This window comes from Lygodium microphyllum, chromosome 11, assembly GCF_053477565.2.
Source record: "Lygodium microphyllum isolate KBCC chromosome 11, Lygodium_microphyllum_v1.1.10, whole genome shotgun sequence".
Classification (NCBI taxonomy): domain Eukaryota; kingdom Viridiplantae; phylum Streptophyta; class Polypodiopsida; order Schizaeales; family Lygodiaceae; genus Lygodium; species Lygodium microphyllum.
In genome coordinates this window covers 81,164,298-81,188,244 of record NC_141145.1, presented here as the reverse complement: position 1 = coordinate 81,188,244, position 23,947 = coordinate 81,164,298, and positions in this window count along the sequence as shown.

Here is a 23,947-nt window from a genome sequence, read left to right as displayed (position 1 = left end):
CTCATCAAATTCATTTGATACATACTCCCCACCACTATCAGATCTCAAGCAAGAGATGTAGCATTCAAACTCCTTCTCAACCTATGCTTTAAATTGCTGAAAAACAGCAAAGACCTCATCTTTTGTTTTCAGTATGTAAAGCCAGGTATAGCAACTGTAGTCGTCAATGAAGGATACATAATATCTGGAACCTCCCATAGATACATTATGAGCTGGCCCCCAAACATCAGATTGCACTAACTGCAATGGACGTGTACTTTGTCGTACATGGCTGACAAATGGCAATCGTGCTGCTTACCGAACTAGCAAGCCTCGCATACATGACCAATATCTGAATATTGGAACTTCGGTAAACCTGTAACCAGCTGTTTCTTTTGCATAATTTGCAGCCTTTGCAAATTGACATGCCCCACTCTCTTGTGCCATATTTCCAAATCCCTAACAGTGCCAGAACCATGGGCAAGCATAGCTGAATTCAGCTCTGGCAATGAAGCATCAAGAGTAAACATTTTGCCATTCCTATGACCACGAGCTATCAACTTGCAGCCATTGCCAAACTCTTCAATAAAGCAGCCATGCTTATTGAATCTAACCTGCAAGTTCTGCTCCGTCATCTGACCAACAGATAACAAGTTCTTCATAATTGAAGGAACATGCAATACATCATGCAAATTTTTCTTTCTGCCATTATGGACCACAAGAGGCACTTTTCCTTTATGCTCAATGCTATGCTGCGTGTCATCACCTGTGCATACATAGCCATGCTTTTCAGCCACCATATCTATGAACCAATCACCGTGAGGGGTCATGTGATTCGACGCCCTCGAGTCAATGTACCACACTACATCATCAGATGATTTTTCAACAGCCTTATCTTTGACATACTGCATGGCAAACAGTCTATCACCAGAGTCATCTGCCTGACTGGACGTAGCATAATGTCCATGTTGCTTGCCCTTCTGGTTTCCCTGCTTCTTCCAGCAGTCCTTTGCAATATGCCCATACTTTCCGCAGTAGTGACAATCCTTATATTTATTTGGATTGTCTGACTAACGTTGCTGCTGCCATGAGCCTCTCCCACCACGGGAGTTAGATCTCCCCCTGCCTCGAAAGTTTCCACCACCTCTTGCATTTGATGATTGCTGATTGCTATTACTATAGGATGCATTCTGCTGGCCTCCTGTGCCAGATCCATAGCCTCTACCACGGCTACCGCGACCACGCTGATTCGAGTAAAAAACTGCATCCTTATTCTTTGAGCTGCTTGACCCTGTAGCTAAGCCAAGCTTCACCTCTTCATGAATCAATTATGCAACCAACTCATTAAAGTCAGGCATCTCAGCCCGCACAGATACTGAAGTGTCAAAAGACTTGTACTCCGGACCCAAGCCATTTAAGGTCACTGCAACCATATCCTCAGCTTCAACCTGTGAGCCAACAGATGCCAGCTGATCTGCTATGGTCTTAACCTCTATGACATAATCTTGTATGGACCTGTTCTTCCTCTCCATGTTATTGAATTTCTACTTTAATTGTATCTTCCTTGCACTTGTAGTTGTGCCATAGTATTTGACCAATATATTCAATGCATCTGCTGGGGATTTACAGTTCATGATCTGCATCACCATAGCATCCGAGATACATAATGACAACCAATGTAAAACCCTGCGAGCTCTTTCCGTCCAAGCTCGATGCACTCGTCTTTGATTAGTTGTAGGATTCCTATCTAGAACTTCAGGTTCAGCCTCAACACCTGTCACTAAGTCCCAATATCCTTTGCCTATCAGAAAGTTCTCCATGCGGAACTTCCATATTGCATAATTGTTGCTATCAAGCTTTTCTCCCACAATTTGGGTTACATTATCAGTTCTATCAGCATTTGCCATGTTGTAGACCTTGCCTGACTACCTGCAAACCAAGATCTTCTTAACAGTTCAACTTCAGCCTGGAACTGTTTATGACAGTTTTTTGCAATTAATTGCAGTAAAAAAAAAGGGTATTTCAGCCCACTAACAGTCCAAAATAGCTCACAACCAAGTGGCTTAACCTGTGAGTAAAGCAGTCAGTGCAAATACTATGTATTCACTTCGGTTTGAACTCCTGCAACCTCACTGCCAGGGTACATATATGCAGTTTGAAAACTGTAATTCTGTGAGTGACCAGTAGTGATTTCAAGCCCAAAACTGAGTAGTATACATGTCATACATGTCCCAAACTTCCATAGATAGCTGCTAGTACATGTAGCAATCTGAGCATAACCAATGGGGCACAAATCAGTGCATAGATAGCAGGTATAAGTATCGAGCCTTCTGCTTACAAATTGCAATTAGCAACTTCTCAGTAAACCAAAGTCAATCCAGCTCCAAAACAGCCTCAAACCATGTCAGACCTTCACTTTGAAGTGTTAGGTTCAATACATGAGCATTCGGGTAACTATAGGCATCCTGTCTTCATGAATCCAATTCATAGATTGCATGTACTGATTGCAACCACTGAGACAATGTCACTGCAGTAATCACCAGCCTTAGACTTCAACTTCCATGATCCCTTGATGCTCAACCCAATCCATAAACCTCCAGCATACATATCCCATGTCATACATATGATAAATCCCAGCCAAGTGTCAAGTAATGCTTCAATGAAAGCTAATGCTTGCTGCCCACTGTTTTGAGATAGGTTTCCAGCCTGTTTACACTTCTAGATCTAAGTATTTTCTTCAAGGAACTTCAGCTCAAAGGCATGAGAATTGATACATATGTCTTCCAGAGTGCTCCTAGGCTCCAATGAGGTCCATAAAGCATGTTAGAGAGCTTCAAGGCTCTTCCAAAGTGTTGCATATGTTGTATATACTCTGTATACAGCAGTTCAGCCTTCTGTCCCAGGTCTGTGTACTCTGATTTCAGCTCATAACAGAGCTCCAACACAAGCAATGGCTTCTTGTAACCTTGAACTACCTTCCAATGTATGCTCACTAGCATTTGATGACTTCTTATACAGTGCTCATGTCAATTTTGCTTCAGCAGGAGTCATCGCAAACATGCAGGTCTGTCTGGAGTGTACAGCAGCATCATTTGATGATAATGATCATGATAGGGCCCACACTAATACTCAATCAAGCCTTGGAAGACTCCTCAGCAAGCTACAACTCCTCCTTCAAGCAATAGGAATCCAATGCTCAACAATGCATACCTATGTGTGACCATTGATGGAAATGACAGTCTGTCCTCTTCTTTTTCCAGCCCTTCAAGTCAGTCTTTAAGTCTTCTTCTTCAGTGCATTCCACTAGTGAGCCCATTCATGGCTCTGATACCATGTTAGATTTCATGGATGCAGGATGGAGAGCAACACAAAGTGAAGCAACATGCTTCCTCTCTCTATTCTTCTTACTTTTATTCAACACACACATAGTGCATATACAACCTAAGGTCATAAAGACCATTCACACTAGAAGTAGAACCGACTTATTTAATATACCTAACTGATCTAGCCAGACTAGCTGTGTCCAGCTCATGTTGGTCAAACACACATGTACGAGCTTGATATTCTAACAATTGTCTCGAGTGGCCACATCCTATTAATCTATGTAGAACACCAAGTCATCACCTCGAGTGTAGCTACCTTAGCATCAAGCGCCACACCACACATGCCTTGGACATCCTAGCCACCGTTTTTGTATTGATCACACTATATTGACCCACTTGGTAACCCTATCTTGAGTGGCCATAGCATTGAATGCCACATTATACATTGCCAATCTCCTTGAGTCAAGAGCTTGTAGCTAGTCTTGAGTGCTACATCACCACCCTCTTGATCAGAGCTGCCACTACTATCTTAAGTGGCTGCCCTTGTCTTGAGCATGCCATCATTGTCTTTCGCATATTTCCTTGAGTGCATAAAGCATATTGCCTTGAATGCAACTAAATGCATATTTTCTTGAGGGAACATGATCATATTTCCTTTAGTGCTCATTGTAGTGAGAACCAAGCTAATTTTCATTGGCACCTTGATTGCAAGTATCAGCATATTTCTATCGCAAAGCACTTGACACAAAGAAGTCGGAGATGCAACTCAAGACATAGTTGGCACTCGCGACAATCAAGACAAGGTCAACATAATGAAAAAATCTAAAATTAGAGAAAAAAATGTTCACTTATTTCTTTTCCATCCTTTTAGAATGTTCCAAACACACACTAGAAATCACCTACTACTTTTTGGTGTTCTCACTTGCAAGCACACCAAGTGCTTTCAAAGCACATGCTAATAGAGTGTACCCTAAAAGTGGGGAGAAAAGCACAAAGAGGGGAAAAGGAAAAAAACCAACAATGCAAACAAGAGTGGATTTTGATTTTTTTAAACCACTCAATGAGAACACAACTTTCCATGCGCATACACCAAGCCCAAGTTACCCTCCAAGATAAAGTTACTAAGGATGGTGATGAGAAACAAGGGGAGAATCACAAATGAATTGAGGAAAAAGTGCTTTGGCAATTGAGAACCATGATAAGGATTTTCAAGCTAGCCAATGGGTACTTTCCAACCTCAGCATCTATTTTCTCAAAGAATTTGTCTTGAGAATTTCCATCTCAAAGGGTCTTTTGACTAGAAAGAAGGGTTTTGAGATGAGCATCTTACTTGTGCATCTACAACAAGTCTAACTTGCTTTAGAGAAATTGAACCATTGAGAATCCCATCATAGGATTGACAATCACAAGAATTTCTTAGCATCGATACTATTTGAGGGTTGAAGTTCTAGACAAACCTTTAGTGTGACTTGTTGGATTCTACATCTTATATTCTTTGCTAGTTACCTAGGACTATCTTGTTGAGTGGCATAGACCTCCTTGAAAGAAATTTTACTCATAACAATTGTAGTTGTTATAGATCTCACCTAGTGTGGGAGTAATACTAGTTGACACAAAGATCTAGTGAGACTCTTGAGTCTTTTCTTAGCCACTTAGTAAGGTATTCATCTAGACCTCAAACACACCTTCCAAAGAGAGAGACCCACCATTCATGGGGTTAGAAAAATAGCCTCAATTGAGAGCATAGAGGGACTTGCCTACAACTTGAATTTCAAGTTTAACCTAGTTATTAACTCAATAGGAGTTTGCACCATAAGAGTCTTCTGAGAGAGAGCATCAACACATTTAGTGTGTAAATTCTATAGCACCATCACACTCTTTTACCTCAAGAAGAGCCGAGCTAACCCATGGCATGTTGAGTGTTGACGAGCCAAGAAGGGAATGTGAAAACTTCAGAGACCTCCCAATACACAAAAAATACGTCAATGAGAAACATAAATTTCCCCATACACACAAGGATAGAAAGGATAGAGTGTGCCTAACCAGCCAATAAGGGCTACAAAGGCATCCCAACTTAGCACTTTAAGTGTTGTAGCCTCACAAGATCCAGAACCAAACATTGAGAGCATTGTGTCTTTCTAGAGAAGTCTTATAGAGACCCCACTTCTCTACCAGAGCTCATTAGCTTTATTGAGACATCAACCAAGAACAACATGTGACCATGTATGGGTCAAGTTTCAATGCGGATAGCCTAGAATTCAATGCTATTGAGTTCCCAATGGACATAGAGTAGTTGATCACACTCTATAACCAACACACATAGACAAAATCTGCAGGAAGATCAACTACAGAGGAGACCTTGGCTAACTTAGAAGCTGAAAGGAAACTAGGAAAATATCTCATAAGGCACATAGCAAGATTCACATGCAATCAAAGATTTGATAGACAAAGAAAGGAGAATGAGCTGATACAAATCCAATGGATTTTGGATTTCGCTAGAGGAACAACAACTAGAGAGGATGAAGGGGAAGCTAGAACATCGAATGTTGATCTTAGCCTTTTTGAAATCCTCCTCAAATGATTGTTGGATAGGATCTCCATAGAAAAAGGCAATGCTACATTAACCATCACACTCTTGTTGACTAGATCGGGAGCAGCACCAAGAGCTAGAAGTCAAGCACAAATATCAATTATCACTTAGAAAGTCAATAAGTATAGGGCAGGAGATGATCCCTACAATTTTGTTGAACAGTTCTAGCAGGTATGTGAGGTGAATAACCTCATGCATGTTGATAAGAGAGCACAAGCCTTTGGGTTATGTTTAGAAGAAAAGGGTTGAACATGGTATACTGGCCTAGATAGCACTAAAAAGAATGCTTTCAATATCCTAAAGAGCTTGATCATCAAAGACTGATAATAAGAGAGCACAAGCCTTTGGGTTATTTTTAGGAGAAAAGGGTTGAACATGGTATACTAGCCTAGATATCATTGAAAATAATGAATTCAACATCCTAAAGAGCTTGATCATCAAATGCTTCTTGAAAGCAGGATATGCAAATAAATTAATTGTCAAGCTCATGAATGTGAGACAAAAGGAAAAGGAGGAGATCTTAGACTATGTCATCTAGGTAAGAAGTCTCTATAAGTAAATCCTTGCCACTAAATGACCTACACCTAGGGTAGTGCCCAATGGCATTGTCTTTATCAATGTTTTTAGAAACAAGGAGTTACATAAAGCCTTGGTGAGAAACTCAAGCTTGCAAAGAGACACATTGGAAAATGTGTTTGATGAAGCCATACGAGTAGATGACCTGTTAAAAGAGAGGAGTGGCAAGGCTATCCAACTAGTAGGCATCATTACAATCCACAACGAGAGATACACTATTCATAGTGAACAAGCAACATCTAAGGAAAAAGAGTGGACTCTTCATAAGAGATGTTAAACCTCAATCTAGAAATAGTCAAACTCTAGGAAGCCTTGATGAGACCTATAGAACTAACATCTAGTGTGTGCACTACTGTAGAGGTAACCAGCTACTACTAAAATGCCCAGAATCTAGGCCTAGAGTATGCACTAACTACAAAAGGTACAGACATGAAGCTATCCATTGAAGATTTCCATGACAATCCCTTAACCAACAACCATACCAGTAGTGATACCCAATTAATAGATAGTTTCAATTTGGGTGTTGTGGAAATAGTCAAGCTCCAAGAAGCCTTGAGGAGACCTACCAAACCTAACATCCAGTGTGTGCATTATAAAGGTAACCACCCACTAGTAGAATGCCTAGAACTTAGGCCTAGAGCATGAAATGACTACGGAAGGTATGGACATGAAGATATACATTCCAGATTTCCATGATGATTGCCTTACCAACAACCATACTAGTGGCAATACCCAATTAATAGACAATTTCAATTTGGACAAGGAGCTCCATCAGCTCTTCCAACACCTAATGATCAAAGAACAACCACACCTAGGACAACTAGTATCCTAGACCCCTTGCATGAATCATAACACTACCACAAAGTGATGCTCTTGTACATTATGTTGAGAAGCCTCTAGAAGAAGAACCCTACATAAAACTTGTCATAAACATAGTTTGTGCAGTCTTCAAATTGCAATCCCCAAAAGTATTTATGTAATTGTTGCATTGCTTCTCTATCAGCAAATTGACAACACTTTTCTTGGCAGCAATCAATTGTGGAAACTTGTGAAATGGAGTCCATAGAAGTTCTCAAGTTTGCACCTTTAGGGGCAAAATTTTGAGGCTTTCTATTGACCATACAATATGCTCTTTTTTGAACAAAAATTGTTTTTTTGTAGAAACACAATCTTCATTTGTATCTTCCATGTTTTTGTCACAAGCATTTATAGAGATAAATTGTATGTATGATTGTTGTTGTAGCAGTGGTGTTCCAACATCAAAGGTGACCTATTTAATAGGCCATCTTTCCAAAGTGACACAGTCGAGGTTGTCACCTATATATGTTCATGTGGTTTGATGAAGGGCTTTATCTACCACCACACCAACATCCTCTTCTCCCAGCAATTCAAAGTTTATCACATCACGTGGAAAATCCAATAATATAGCCCTTGTCGTCCTAACATACATCGTGTTGTCTTCTGTCCATAGCATCAGTCTATGTTCTCTCCAACTTTCACAAATGCTAAGCACATCAATATCCTCAGAAGGTAGGACATGGTTTGATTCGTAATCATCTCCTTTGCCACAAAATGTTATTGAGTTTGACACAAACCACTACATCTTTATTTTTCCATTTTGCAAAACCACCTATAGCTTCATGAACCTTCATTACATCAATTGTTGGGAATGGCAAATATGCCGCTACATTTAGACATTTATCAATAGCCACGGAAATATATCCATCTTGGAGTGTTTCTCCATGCCATATCTCATTTGGATGTATTGCATGCACTCTTCCAAGTGCAACAATCTCATGGTGATCAACTAACAAATTCACAGTTTCTCCAAAATAAAGTTTGTTATCCATGATACCTGTACAAGTGAGAAAATGGAGATTTTATAATTTGTATATTGTCACCTCTTAGAAAGAAGAAAATAGTAATGAAATTACAAAATACAATGAAGTATCAAGTTTCATTGAAAATAAAAAAGCACTAAAGCATTAGATAAAATGAGTCCAAAATCCATAACATAAAGTATTAATGGAAATATCTTACAGAAAGAGGATAGATTTGACCATATGGTAAAAGATAAAGTTTCTCATGAACTATGCCCTAAACTAAAGAAGAAAAGATTCTTCTATTATTTTTAGTTGCCCTTGATTTTACTTTATTTTATTAGCTACTCTTTGTGTTTAAAAAACTTATTTGTGTGTTCTCACGGGGGAAAGATATAGCAGATGGTCAAAACTTGTACTATATCTATTCGACACTAGAACAAGGATTAAAATCCTTTATCTTACTACTATAGTATTTTAGTTATAGGTTCGGAAAGCCTTGAACCTCCAGAGGGCTTCCCAAATCTACCTCCTTTTCCAAACTTCCCTTTTTTAATCAAAATCCCTTCCCCTCCTCTTTTTCTCACATGCAATATCTCATTTTCTCTTCCCCTTCCCTTTTTTCATTAAAGCATTCTCTCTCCCCTCACCTCTCTTTTTTAAATTAAAACCCCTTCCCCTCTCTCTCACTTATAATCTCTCTCTTTCTTTTCCCCATCCCTTTTTTTATTAAATTCTTCCCCTCTCCCCCTTCTCTCTCTCATGTGTAGGGCTAGGTTCTCTCTCTCTCTCTCTCTCTCTCTCTCTCTCTCCTTTAATTAAATCAGATTTCTTTTTAAATCAAAAGTTTCTCTCTCTCTCTCTCTCAATTAAATTAAAATATTCTTTAATTAAACATTTTAAAAACTTTTTTTAATTTAAAGTTTAGATAGATAAAGAGAGAGAGAGAGAGAGAGAGAGAGAGAGAGAGGAAGAAGAAGAAGAAGAAGAAGAAGAAGAAGAAGAAGAAGAAGGATAAAAAGAAGGGGGAGAAAGAGGAAAGAGAATGGTCTTTTTTAATTAAATATTTTTCTTCTACCTCTCCCCCTCTCTCTCATGCGTAGGGCCTAGGTTCTCTCTCTCTCTCTAGAGAGAGAGAGAGAGAGAGAGAGAGAGAGAGAGAGCGAAAAAAAAGAAGAGGAAAGGGAGGGAGGGAGAGAGATGGGGAACAGAGAGAGAGAATTATAGAGAGATGAAATATAAAATTTAAGAGAGAGAGAGAGAGGAAGAAAAAGAAAAAGAGAGGAGAGAGGGGGAAAGAGACAGAGAGAAGAAAATGAGAGAGAAAATAAGAAGAAGAAGAGAAAGAATTTAAACACAGTGAGAGAATTATAGAGAGAGGAAATATAAAATTTAAGAGAGAGAGTGAGTGAAGAAAAGAAAAAAGGAAAAGAGAGGAGAGTGAGGGGAGAGAGACAAAGAAAAGAAAATGAGAGAGAGAAAATAAGAAGAAGAATTATAGAGAAAGAATTTGAAAATAAAGAGAAAATTATAGAGAAAGGAAAGATAAAATTTAAAAGAAAGAGAGAAAAAAAAAGAAAAACTTTATTTTTAATTAAAAGCAGGAGAGAGAGAGAAATATACAAAGAGCAAAAAAAAGGGAAGAGGGAGGGAGGGAGAGAGGGGGAACAGAGAGAAAGAGAATTATAGAGAGAGAAAATATAAAATTTAGGAGATAAAAAAAATAAAAAAAGATGAGAAAGGAGAGACAAAGACAGAGAGAAGAAAATGAGAGAGAAAATAAGAAGAAGAAGAGAGAGAATTTGAACATAGAGAGAATTATAGAGAGAGGAAAGATAAAATTTAAAAGAAAGAGAAAAGAAAAAATTTAAAGAGATTTAAAAAAAGGAAAAAAGAGGAGAGAGAAGTAAAGGAGAGGAGAGGGGAGAGAGAGAGAGAAGAAGAAGAAAGAGGAAAAGAGATTAAAATTTAAATATTTTTTGAGAGAGAGAGGAAAGGAAAGAGAAGAAGAGAGGGGGAAGAGAGCGAGAGAGAGAGAGAGAGAGAGAGAGAGAGAGAGAGAGAGAGAGAGAGAGAGAGAGAGAGAGAGAAGATCAAATTTAAAAGAGAGAGGAGAGAAGAAAAATAAAAATTTAAAAGGGAGAGAGGGAGAGAAGAAAAAAAGAAAAATTAGGAGAAATGGGAGAAGAAGAAAAGGGGGCGGAGAGAGAGAGAGAGAGAGAGAGAGAGAGAGAGGAGAAAAAGAGAGAGAATATAAACATAAAGAGAGAATTATATATAGGAAAAAGATAAAATTTACATACTTTAAGAGAGACTAGGGAGAGGGGAAAGAAAGTGAAAGAAGAAGAAGAAGAAGAAGAAGAAGAAGAAGAGAGAATATGTAGAGAGAGAAAAGATAAAATTTAAAAAGAGAGAGAATAAAAAATAGAGGAGAAAGAGAGAAGGAAAAGAGAGAAGAGAGAGAAAGAGAGAGAGAAGAAAAAATTTAAAACAAGAATGAAGAGAGAGAGAGAGAGAGAGAGAAGAAAAAGAAAAAAAAGGAAAAAAGAGGAGAGGGAGAGAGAAGGAAAAGAGAGGAGAGAGGGAGGAGAATAAAAGGAGAGAGAGAGAGAGAAAAGAAAAGCGGGGAGAGAAAAAAGAGAGAGAGAAAACTAGGAGAAAATAAAAAATAAACTAAAATAGAAGGCAAAGAAAGAGAGAGAGAGAGAGAGAAAAAGAAAATTTAAACATAGAGAATTTGGGGGAGAGAGAGAGAGAGACATGAAAAAGAGGAGAGAGAAAGATGAGAAATGGATTGTTGAGCGAAGTTGCCATGCGATACTTCGCTTGCCGCTTCGAGGAATGTCAGAAGCTGAGAATAAGGAATTAGTGTAAATAATATTGATATTATGCCATGTCACACTGACATTGGTATAAAAGGAGAGGACATGTAACTTTACATATCTTTTTTTGACACAATAAAACAATTACAGACTTTCTCTCCCTTCTTGCTCACAGCTTCTATGGCTTCTCCTTCTTTCTTGTCTTTCTCTCTCTAAATCTAGTCTTTCTCTCTCCTCGTCACTCTTCTTCTCTCTCTTCTTGCAGTCTTTCTCTCTCTTTTGCAGTCTTCTCTCTCCTCTTTCTCTCTCCCTAGTTTTCTCTCTGACAAGTGGTATCAGAGCTTGAGTCTTTGATCCATTCTTTTCTTCCATTTTCAGTCCCATTTCCCTATTTCAAAATCAATTTCAGACAAAAAAAAATGGTACGACAGTGACTAATGGAGTGCTGCAGATCATCTACAGTTAGTAAGAGACTACATCTGGAGATATCCAAGGTCAGATATGGCGGATAATGGCTTAAATGACAGGACATCATCAAATTTCATGTAAAGATGGATGTAACTAGGGTAAAGGATGGTTAACTGGGCTTAGTTTGAGGTTAAACTGTGGTTACTTTTCAAAAGAGGTCTTCCTTTCCTCTTTCTCCAAGCTTTTGCCAAGCTTTCATGGAGTTTGCAGCAGAGATCTTCTCCTAGCTTTCAGCCATGAAACTTTCTTTATTCTTCATTGTTAACAAGTGGAGCACCATTATTGAAGGCTTTGAAGAGGCTTTAGAGAGCAAACTTTTCTTATTTTTCTCCTTGTTCAAGGATTCCTTCCAGCATCTATGGTGTTTTCAACAACCTCTCTTCACAAGTATTTTGTCTTTTTGAAACCCTAAAGACATCAGGTAGCAGTGAAGATTTTTCAGAAGCTAGAGGCAAAAATGGAAGAAGCCAAATGGTTTGCGTGGAGTTGCAGTACATTAATACACATTGGCATACTTGAACAGTTTGGAGAGTATTGCAACAGTCCTGGAGACCAGATTCATAGTTTCAGCTGAGTTCGCGGCCATCAACTAACGTCGGAGAGGCCTTGCACCATAAATCGGACCGTATGCCTCTTTCAGAACAAGATCTAGAGCTGCATTAGTTACTGCCAAAGCAACTCCCCTGTCTGCCAAGCAAAGAGCCACATCCTTCATTTGCAGTTTAGCAACCTTACACAAGTGTGAGGGGGTCAAAGGCTCGAAAACCACAATCTCGTCCAATCTGTTCAACAACTCTGGACGGAAATGTCTTTGGCAAAGTTCTAGATGATGGAGAGAGGTCACAAAGAAGAGCTTTTCCTACAGTAATGCGCCCTACCCATACATAAACTTCAGCTCCGCAATCAACACCTTATTAGCACCGGGAGCGAAAGGGGCTGAAAGGAGGGTGCTGCTTTCAGGCAGGAAAAGCCGTTCCAAAACCGGCACAACGAATAGGAGAGGGAGAATTTCGAATGGGAGAGACGCAGAAATAGCACAGTTCACGCAGAGGGAGGGCCGGGAAGCTATATGCCATATATTTCTCCTGAACAGAAGTCTCCACTGAAGAAACAAAATAATGCCACAACATTAAGCAGTCAAGGGAAAGTTAGTGACTTTCCATTTAACAATGGAAGAGAAATGGTGTAGCCACTAAGAGCTTTTGCAAGTGATATTTTCTGAATCACTATCAGGTTTTATCTTGATCAACAGAACATATTCAACAGATGATGTCTTTCCGCCAGCACCCAACACATTTCGAGATATTTACATTTTCCTCATAGATCCATTGTAGAGCTCTTCCAAAGTACAGGGGGAGCAAGGGCTGGTACACTTAGGCTTACTCGCAATCCTTCAATAGCTAGCCAGAAGCATTGACTCAGAGAAAGCTCTCTGAAGTCCACATTCCTCCCTGTTTCCACATCTCTCAATAGATTTTGTGTTGCCTTTAAAGCTATACTGATTCTAGGAAGATCATTATACACTGTATGCAAATCAACAAGCAGAGGATAAATTGGTTGAGCAAATAATGGGCATGCATAATCCATGTCAACATTAGGATCTAAGTCTTCGGGCCACTCAAGAAGATCGCTGAATGCCTTGAAAGGCCATACCTAAGACAACAAGCAGGTTAGCCAGGAAGCCATTAATAGAACGTGTGGGCATATGAACATCTGGAAGGAAGTCTCCGATCATTTACTTCCATTCAGATCTATCACGTGAACCTAGCTAATTATATGAACAACAGTATCATCAAAAGAAGGCATGTCCTTCAGGCCTTCCTCTCCATAGCGGTCATAGATTGATCTTTTTTTGAGTATCACTCAAATACGTATGCTGTCTGCTCACAAGCTGAGGCATTTTCCTACGTATACTGTCCGCTCACAAGCTGAGGCTTGGCTCCAAGATAGATGTTGCATATTTGACTGGCCAGCGGTTATGCTTGCTGGAAACAAGTCAAATATGCAGTGGAATGTTGCTACTACAAGTGCATCCATTAAACACTTGATGGATACCAGACACAATACCCATGAAGAATATATTGACAGGCTCATCAGTGAAGGATTGCAAATAAGAACACTTCTTGAGGAAAAAAAATTGGCTAGGTGAACTGCCTTTGCAAAGATTTTGAGACCTTTAAAAAGGGGGAAGAAAGAAGAGGACCAGTGGAAGGATAATTTTTGTTGTGTTTGTCTTCAAAGATGGTAGATCGGCTTGTTCACTCATCATTTGAGATGTTTTAATGCTAACAGGATTCTCAGACAGTACAGATATAAGAGCCTTCTTCCCTTTGCAAAGACCTTTATAGGGTGCCAATCGTGTCCAAACTTGATTGTGAGAAGCTTGTCTCTGACCAAGTGTTGCTCGATGGTCACAAGCATGGCAAAATGCTCCGCCTGCTCATCTACTAAAAAGAATGTCTCTGGGAGGTTCCTGGGTCTTGGTCAACATTGTGACCCCCTCTTCTAATGTTTCAAGCCTCTTGTGCACATCTGGAGAAGCATCAAGATATACTGACAAATAGAAGGTATACTAGGGTAGATTGGTTGTGCAAGAGGAGGCGGTACTTGACAAAGATGGACCAGCGCAACAGAAAAGGATTGTTCTCTAGATCATTAAGGATCAGCTTGGTTCTTTGAAGTTCAAAATTTCTTTGGTGATTTTGGAATCTCTAGGAGTGTGTCAACCTTAGTGCCTTCATCTAACTTCATCTTACTTCTGCTCAAGAAGATTCAGCAATGTTTCAGCATAGGGGATAAGAATTTGGTTCTGTATTCTAATCTGATTCTAATTTGAAAGTCCAACCTCATAGATAGGGCTGCCAAAGAAGGGCAAAAACTGGAGACCTTGCAGGCATTGCATCAGACTATCTGCCTTGAAATCTATATGTACCCTGGGAAACCACATGTTGTTGGCAAAGTGTCTAAGTGACCACACCCCTCCGTCTACTATTGTAGCAGTTGCTGTGGTGTTTGTTGGGGAGTATACATTTGGATTTTGGGCTCAACCGCTGCTATTGAGCTTAGGAGCAGGGCAGTTAGAGATTTTTCCTTTGGTCTGCATGTGTTGAATCTCAGGGCAGGGTAAAGTTGAATGTGTCTGCTGGTCCTGATTTGAGGACTGTGTATTTTGGGAGTATGCATGTCAGATGAGTGAAACCATAATTTTAAGGTAAGGACAGGAACAACATATCTCTTCAACTTGACTACAATGGCAGTTGAGAACAATAGCTCCAGCTCTAGTGAACTTGGACAAGGTTGGCTTCAAACACAGGCTAATATTGACAAACTTGGAGTTTTAACTGATCGGTGTATTGCTCTTATGAAGGCGGTTATGGAAAAAACAGCAAGACCTGAATCAAATGCTTCTGCTTATGGCCAAGATGTATATGCTGATGGTACACTTAAATCAAATGCTTATGCTTATGGCCAACATGTATATGCTGATGAGTATCATTCCATTGAGTCTTGGCAGCAGAATGACTATTATGGACAACATGCTTATGCTTATGAGCATCCACCTCTTCAGCAACATAGTTATGATTATACTTGTGAGGCTCTCTTAGTTGAGCAGCCCAGTTCTTATGGATGTGACAGAAATGGTTATACTTATCATTATCCTTCTAGCTTTGATTAGCAGCAAGCAAGTGATTATGACTGACATCATGCCAATACCTATGCTCATGGACTTGCCAATCATCATACTTATGGATAGCCTAGGATGCAAGTGTTAAGATATCTAGCTCCACTCGTGATACGCCAGGGTGACCATTGTGTATTTATGTCACTGACTTGTCAGTTTGAAGACGCGGTTGGTACACCGCCCATGAATAATAGCTACATGATAGCTATCCTTATCTACTCTAGTTCGTGGCTCAGTTAGTATGCCACCTTAGTTAGTTGAGTTTGGTTTGAGACCCATATATAGGGTTCTTCTATTTCTTTGTAAGAGAGTTCTTTTGGCTTACACAACTAAGAAGAGGAAAATTGTTTTTAGCCTTCACCCTTGTGTGTATTCCCCCATTGTGCAAGCAAGAAAGCTACAAGTGAGATTCCTTCCTTCTCTCCCACAATCTTGACATGGTATCAAAGCCTTGTTCGTGGTAAGGAGCTCAAGAAAGCAAGCCAAGCTCGCGGTGTTCTGGTAAGAGGAGCAGTGTTGCTTTCATTTTCTGTTTTGGGAGCAGATCTCTGCAGGTAGCACAGCCGGAAAGTGCAGGAGTGCATTGTCTCAGGTTGAGACGCCCTTCGCGGTGAAGCAAGAAGGTTGAGACGCCCTTCGCGACCTTGTTTTTTTGATTTGAGGCCATTTCGGGGCCTGTTTTGGAGGCGGAAGTTTTCTGCACGCACTCAGGAAAAGGCCCAGTTTTATGCTGTGCAGCCACTGTCTCTGCGCACAAGCATACTATAGAAATTGCATCGTATGCTTGTGCGCAGAGACATTGGGAGTTACAGAATCATCCCTGTTGCCTGTTGATGCAAAATCGTCACTAGGAAGTGACTGTGTGGTCAAATACCACTTTCGCCAGTTTTGCAGATTTTCCCTTGTGAGGGTGAAGCTGTGTTTTTTTTTCAGTGACAAAATTTTTTGCAGTGTTCTGTAATGGCATCTGATTCTCTTTCACAGATTGTCACTGAAAAGCTTGACAAGAACAACTTCCAAGCATGGAAGTTTAGAATGACGAAATTCCTTATGGGAAAAGGATATTGGGAATTTGTTGCAGGAAATGAAGAAGAACCAGTTCTTCCTGATGTTCCCAATCAACAGCAAATGCAGGCATTTAAAGCATGGCATGAGAGAGCCAGGAAAGTTATGTACTGGCTGTCTATCAGCATTTCAGACTCTATGATTGTGCATATTCAAGATGCAAGTACGCCAAAGGAGGCATGGGATACTTTGTCAAAAATGTATAGCACAAATATGCAAGCCAGGAAAATGCAGCTCAAGCAAGAGTTGCATAATGTGCAAAGAGAAAATATGAGCATCAATGACTACCACATGAAGGTGAAGAAGATTGCAGATGCACTTGCTTCCATTGGGTCGCCAGTGGAAGATGATGATTTAGTTTCTGTGACCTTGAATGGTCTAGGAAAGGATTATGCACAGTTTCGGACATCCATTTCAGTTCGTGAAAGATTTCCTGACTTTGAGGAGTTGATTGCTCTTCTAATTTCTGAGGAGCAGAGAAATGGTGGTGCATCTTCTTCAGGAGGAACTTCAAAAGAAGTTGTCTTCTACTCAAATTCTGGAAGAGGTAGAGGCAGAGGTAGAGGAGGCCGATTTGGAGGCCATGGTAGAAATCAGAATATGCAGCAAACTCAAGAAAACCAGTCCTATGGAGGAGGACGTGGTAACTCTAGAGGCAGGGGGAGCCAAAGAGGTCGTGGTGGATGGCAAAGAGGCCAAAATGCAAACAGTAATGTTGAATGCTACTACTGTGGTAAAATGGGTCATATGGCTAAAGACTGCTATAAAAAGCAGAATGACATCATGAATGGAAAACTGCAACAAGGGAATTATGCATCTTCTAGTAGACAGGGTGATGACAGAAATGAGCATTTGTTTATGGTGCTGCACATGAATAATTCTATGACAAGTGCAGAAGAAAGCAATGATGTATGGTATGTTGACTCAGGTGCATCAAACCACATGACAGGTCATGCAGAATGGATGGAGGATGCAAGGAAAATGGAAAAACTAGGATTTGTGGAGACTGGTGATGATACTCCACATCCTATTGTGCAGATTGGAAAAATTCATTTATCTATGCAGGATGGAAAAAAGAAATACCTGTCCGATGTATTTCATGTCCCGAATATCACCAAGAATTTGGTTTCTATTGGTCAAATGGTTGAGCAGGGCTTGCAGGTCAGATTTAATCCTCTGGATGCTTTGTTGAGGATATAAAAAATAAAGGTCGCTTGATAGCAAAAGGAAAGAAGAAGGGCAGAATGTTTACGTTGGATGCAGACATGCCTGAATTGAGTGCAGCAATGTTTGCACATGGGACTGGTGTAGTTGCAGATATTTATATTTGGCATAAACACATTGGTCATGTTAATGTACAGTGACTTAAATCAATGCATGCCCAAAATATTGTTGCAGGTTTGCCTAAATTCAAGGTTGCAGAAATGCATAAGGTATGTGAAGCCTGTCAGTTTGGAAAACAGGCAAGGAAACCATTTCCTAGACATGTTCAAGAGAGTGAGAAGCCATTGGAATTAATCCACTCTGATGTGTGGACTACTAAAGCTGCATCTCTTGGAGGCTGTCATTATTTTGTCACTTTTATTGATGACTATAGCAGAAAAGTTTGGGTGTATTTTATGAAAAAGAAAAGTGAAGTTTTTGGGCATTTCAAAACCCTTAAAGCTATGGTTGAAAAAGAAACAGGCCTGCAAATAAAATGTCTAAGGTCAGATGGAGGGGGAGAGTACCTCTCAAATGAGTTTGCAAAGTTCTTGCAGGAGCATGGCATAAAGCAGCAATATTCATGCAGTCATACCCCACAACAAAATGGAATTGCAGAAAGGAAAAAGAGGCATATTGGAGAGGTATCTCGTGCCATGCTCAATGAAAAAGACTTGCCAGATTTTTATTGGGCTGAAGCAGTTGCTACAGCAGTCTATATAATGAACAGGACTCCCACTGCAGCAATACATGGGATGACTCCAGAGGAGAGGTATACTGGTAGGAAACCAGATATTTCTCATTTGAAAATTTTTGGTTTCATTGCATATGTACATGTGCCAGATGAGTTGAGATCCAAGTTGGATCCAAAAGCTGAGAAGTGCATCTTTATTGGTTACTCTCTGCAACAAAAAGGGTATAGATGCTATAACCCTTCTACTCCTAAGTTTACAGTGAGCAGAGATGTTGTTTTTGATGAGATGAGTAGCTGGTATAAACCAGTAAATGTGATTGATGATGTAGATGCACAAAATGGTAATGCTGCACAGAATTCACAGCAGCAGTCACAAAATATTAGTGGACCTGGAGCGTCCTCTAGCAGTGGTTCACATTCTTCGCCATGGATAGGCAGATTGAGATCAGGAGATTCTTCTCAAAGCAATGCAGATAGTGGTATGCAGGTATCACGAAAAGGAAAAGAGAAGGTTGATCAGCCCATGTTTGATGTGAATGCAGGTCACTCTTATGTGGATGGTGAATCCAGTGGCTCAGAACAGAGCATTGATGATGAGTTGGGTATTCCTTCTATTGTTACACCTGGAGTAAGGAAGACCAGGGATGTTTTGAGAGCACCTGGGAGTGAACCTACTTTGCGCAGGTCTACGAGAGCTAGGTATCATGTGGATAGGCTGAAATATGATGGATTTACAGCCATTCACTATGCATATATGGTTAAAGTGATACAGGAACCAGAACCCACTTCTTTTGAGGAAGCCATGGGAAAAGAAAAATGGGAGAAAGCCATGGATGAAGAAATGGATGCCTTGGAAGCAAATGCTACATGGGAATTGGTACCTTTGCCTAAAGGTAAAAATGCAATTGGTTGTAAGTGGGTTTATAAGGTGAAGCACAATGCAGATGGTTCTGTGAACAGATATAAGGCAAGATTAGTAGTCAAGGGGTATGCACAAACATATGGCATTGACTATGAAGAAACATTCAGTCCAGTTGCAAGGATGGCAACTGTAAGAGCAGTCATTGCTAGGGCTGCATCAAAGGGATGGTCTTTACATCAGATGGATGTAAAGAATGCCTTCTTGCATGGTGATTTGCAAGAAGAGGTCTATATGGAGCAGCCACCAGGTTATGTGCATGATGTTCATCCTGAGTTTGTTTGCAGGTTGAAGTAAGCCTTGTATGGCTTGAAGCAAGCACCTAGAGCATGGTCTGACAAGATAGGACAGTATCTTGTCACTATTGGCTTTCAGATTTCCAAGGCAGATTTCTCACTTTATGTGAGAAAAACAGAGAAAGGTATTATGCTACTTGTCATTTATGTTGATGATTTGATTATGACAGGTGACAGTGATGAAGATATCTTTCATGTGAAAATGCTATTGAAGAAGAAGTTTGAGATGAAGGATTTGGGAGAGCTGCGTTATTTCTTGGGCATTGAGGTGATTAGATCACCAAGTGGGATACGGCTCTTGCAGAGGCAATATGGATTGGACATGCTGTCCAAATATGGGATGACAGGCTGTAAGCCTATTTCAGTTTCTTTGGAGCAGAATGTGAAGCTGAGCGCAGATGCAGGTGAGATTCTGGAAGACCCTACTATGTACAGACGCATAGTAGGAAGCTTGATTTATATGACTATTACCATGCCAGATTTGAGCTATGCTGTTGGATTGGTAAGTCAGTTTATGCAGGCTCCAAGGAAACCACATTTGGATGCGGCTAGATGCATACTCAGGTATATGAAGTCCACATTGCAGTATGGACTATTTTATGAGACTGGGGTTCAGATACAGTTGCATGGATACACTGATGATGATTGGGCTGGTAGTATTTTTGATAGACGATCTACCAGTGGATATGTGTTCTCTTTTGGGAGTGTTGCAGTCACTTGGAGCAGCAAGAAACAGCCTACAGTTGCCTTGTCGAGCACAGAGGCTGAGTACAGGGGTGCAGCAATGGCTGCATGTGAGGTAGCTTGGTTGCATAAGCTACTTTATGATATGCATCAGCCTACAGATGGGCCAGTTGTCATTTATTGTGACAACATGAGTAGTATACACTTGGCAAATAACCCAGTCTATCATGCTAGAACAAAGCACATTGAGGTGCATTATCACTATGTGCGGGAGAGGGTTTTACTAGGTCTTATTGAACTAGTTTATGTCAGCACAGAGGATCAGGTAGCTGACATATTCACGAAGGCATTGGGCGCAGAGAAGCTGCGCAAGTTCAGAGACCTGCTTGGTGTGCAGGAATTGGGATTGAGCTCGAGGGGGAGTGTTGAGATATCGAGCTCCACTAGTGATACGCTAGGGTGACCATTGTGTATTTATGTCACCGACTTGTCAGTTGCAGACGCGGTTGGTACACCGCCCATGAATAATAGCTACATGATAGCTATCCTTATCTACTCTAGTTCGTGGCTCAGTTAGTATGCCACCTTAGTTAGTTGAGTTTGGTTTGAGACCCATATATAGGGTTCTTCTATTTCTTTGTAAGAGAGTTCTTTTGGCTTACACAACTAAGAAGAGGAAAACTGTTTTCAGCTTTCACCCTTGTGTGTATTCCCCCATTGTGCAAGCAAGAAAGCTACAAGTGAGACTCCTTCCTTCTCTCCCACAATCTTGACAGCAAGGACATCATTGTAATCATGTTGGACAGTCATCATGCAATCTTGGATAGCATGTTTATGGGCAACAATATGACCAAAGTTTTGGTAGTAGGCAACGGCAAATAGATGTATTTGGACAACAGCATGAACATTTTTGTGACATGTATTCTCATAGAGATTATGGACAGCATGACCAATGCTGTGGGATCAATGATCAAAGGCAGCATGCTATGTACGTGAGCAGCAAACATCAGTGGAAGAAAATGCATATGCTCAACCAAACTGTCCCTCTGATGCGCAACAGGGCTATTATCACCATATGCAATATGGATAGCATGAGCATTATGGTCGTGAACATGGACAACCATTTGTTGTACATGAGCAGCAAGATGACTATGAGCAGCATGTCAGAACTATTATAGAGCTAACCAATGGTGACGAGTAGGTGTGTAAATTGCTATCTAAGGCTAAACGCGTTAGACACCTTACTAGTGATACGATACGGGAACTGCATGCTACGAGCTTATGCTATCAATGTGCTAAGCCACTATCTTGTAATCACCAAGCCACATGTAGGGCAAAGACTGCCAAAATATTCTTGGTATTTGAATATTATGATGCAAAGGATGGAGAAGATCTTGTTGAAGACCATTTTGGTATGGGTCCACAACAAGAAGCTCAGTTCAAGAAAGCAGATCATGGGAAGCATGTGGATTTGGATGATCATGACGCCATGTGGGAGTCCCGTCAGTCCACAGACCTGCAGTTTAAATGCTTGGACATTACTAAGAATGCAGGGACCATGAATATACAGCACTTAGGGGTTGATGTAGTCCATGTAATGGTGACTTCAGCCTCATATGCTTCAGTCATACAGAGCATGATGATGTTTGAGAGGTTTATGGAAGAGTCAGTAAATACCACCATGATGATCATGCTTTCAGCTGTACTTGACTTTAACCTTATGAAAGTTGATCCAATGCATGGCAGCAATACCACTTTCCCTTTTAATCCAGGTGGCTATAGGCTGACCTTGACCCTCTACATAGATTAGTACTACTTTTGAATATTAGGTAATCTTTCCTTTTACCACTTGTAATGCTGTACAGAGTAGTACTCTGCAGCCCACTACTTGGCTATACCAATAAGTCCGATCTTTGTTTTTTAGGACAAAAACTTCATTTTGAGTGAGGATGGATTGTAAGAAGCTGAGAATAAGGAATTAGTGTAAATAATATTGATATTATGCCATGTCACACTGACATTGGTATAAAAGGAGAGGACATGTAATTTTACATATATATTTTTTGACACAATAATACAATTACAGACTTTCTCTCCCTTCTTGCTCATAGCTTCTATGGCTTCCCCTTCTTTCCTGTCTTTCTCTCTCTAAATCTAGTATTTCTCTCTCCTCGTCACTCTTCTTCTCTCTCTTCCTGTAATCTTTCTCTCTCTTCTGCAATCTTCTCTCTCCTCTTTCTCTCTCCCTAGTTCTCTCTCTGACAAGGTAGCAAAGCTGCCACAAAGTGGCCTAGCGTTCTGTGCACCGAAGCACACACAGAACGCTAGTAATGTATATATGGAAAGTTTTAGTCACTTGGTCAAAAATCTATTGTATGTATTCCACACCATAGCAAATATAACAATTCTTTGTAATCCCCATAAGAAAAGATATAGTCAAATGATTGAAACCTTTGTTGTATGTATTCCATATGACAAAAGGGATAAAAGTTCATTGTGATCTCCATAGAAAAATATTTAGCCAAATGGTCAAAACCTCTAGCAAAATACATAAACAAGGATAAAAATTCATTGTGATCTTTATAGGAAAATATTTAGCTAGATGGTCAAAACCTCTATTGCAAGTATTTTACACAAGAGTTAGGATTACAAGTCTTTGTGATGTTCACAAGAAAAGATTTAGCCATATGATCAAAACATGTATTGTGTGTAACCTAGATGATGGCAAGGATAATAATTGTTTGTAATGTTTAGAGAACAAGATTTAACCAAATGGTCAAAGCCTCTATTGTATGTATTCCACATGACAACAAGGTTAAATAGTCTTTGTAATCACCATAAGAAAATATTTGATCAAATGATCAAAACCTTTATTTCATGTATTCCACATGACAATAACAAATAGTCTTTGTGATCTCCATAAGAAATTATTTGATCAAAGGATCAAAACCTTTATTTCATGTCTTCCACATGGCAATAAGGATAAAGATATTTATGAGAAACATTCGGACCTCATGCTTAAATGTTGAAATTGCAAGGACCTCCAAAGAATAAGAGATTTCATTCCCTATGGCATGAAGCTATAAAGATTGATGAAATTTCACCATCAATTAGAAGCTATTTGAGAAGGAAATATAATTTGTATCATGGTTAAATATTTATAGATCTTATAGTATCTACTTTTTCATAATAGTAAAATGTATCATATTGCATTTTGTTTTTATGTTAGACTATTTTAGTCTAAATCATGTTATATTAATATATTTGTACTATGTGCATATCATGAAATATCGTATCAAAATATATTTAAAATATTAAAATATAATATAATTTATTATTAATTAATAAATATAATTAAATATATTAAATCATATTCGATAAGATTATGCATATTTAATGTGTATAATGTGTAATGTGTAATGTCATTGGGGATTTAGAGGCCACCTTAGTGACAGTTTGAGAGTAGAATCTCTAGCAAGGTAGGATAGGGAGTGTGTAGGCAATATCTCTAGTTGTAGATCTAGGGGTAGTATCCCAATCGTGCGTTCTTAGGGTTATTCTCTCTAGGTGGAACTCTAGGGGAAAAAGTAGTAGCAGGTAATATGCCCCCGTGGGAATTAGGGGGCAATGCATCGAGTGGGGAGGTGGGGAGAAGCACCTCCCTATGGAGGCCTAGGGGCAACACCCCCAGCAAGGCTATGGGTGTAGTGCCCCTGGTGGTATCTGCGGGCAATGCCCCTAGCGGGTAGGGTCCAAGGGCTGTTGGTAGACCTCAATGGGCGACGGTATAGCCATTACATGATTTTTAAAAAATCACAACTTAAAA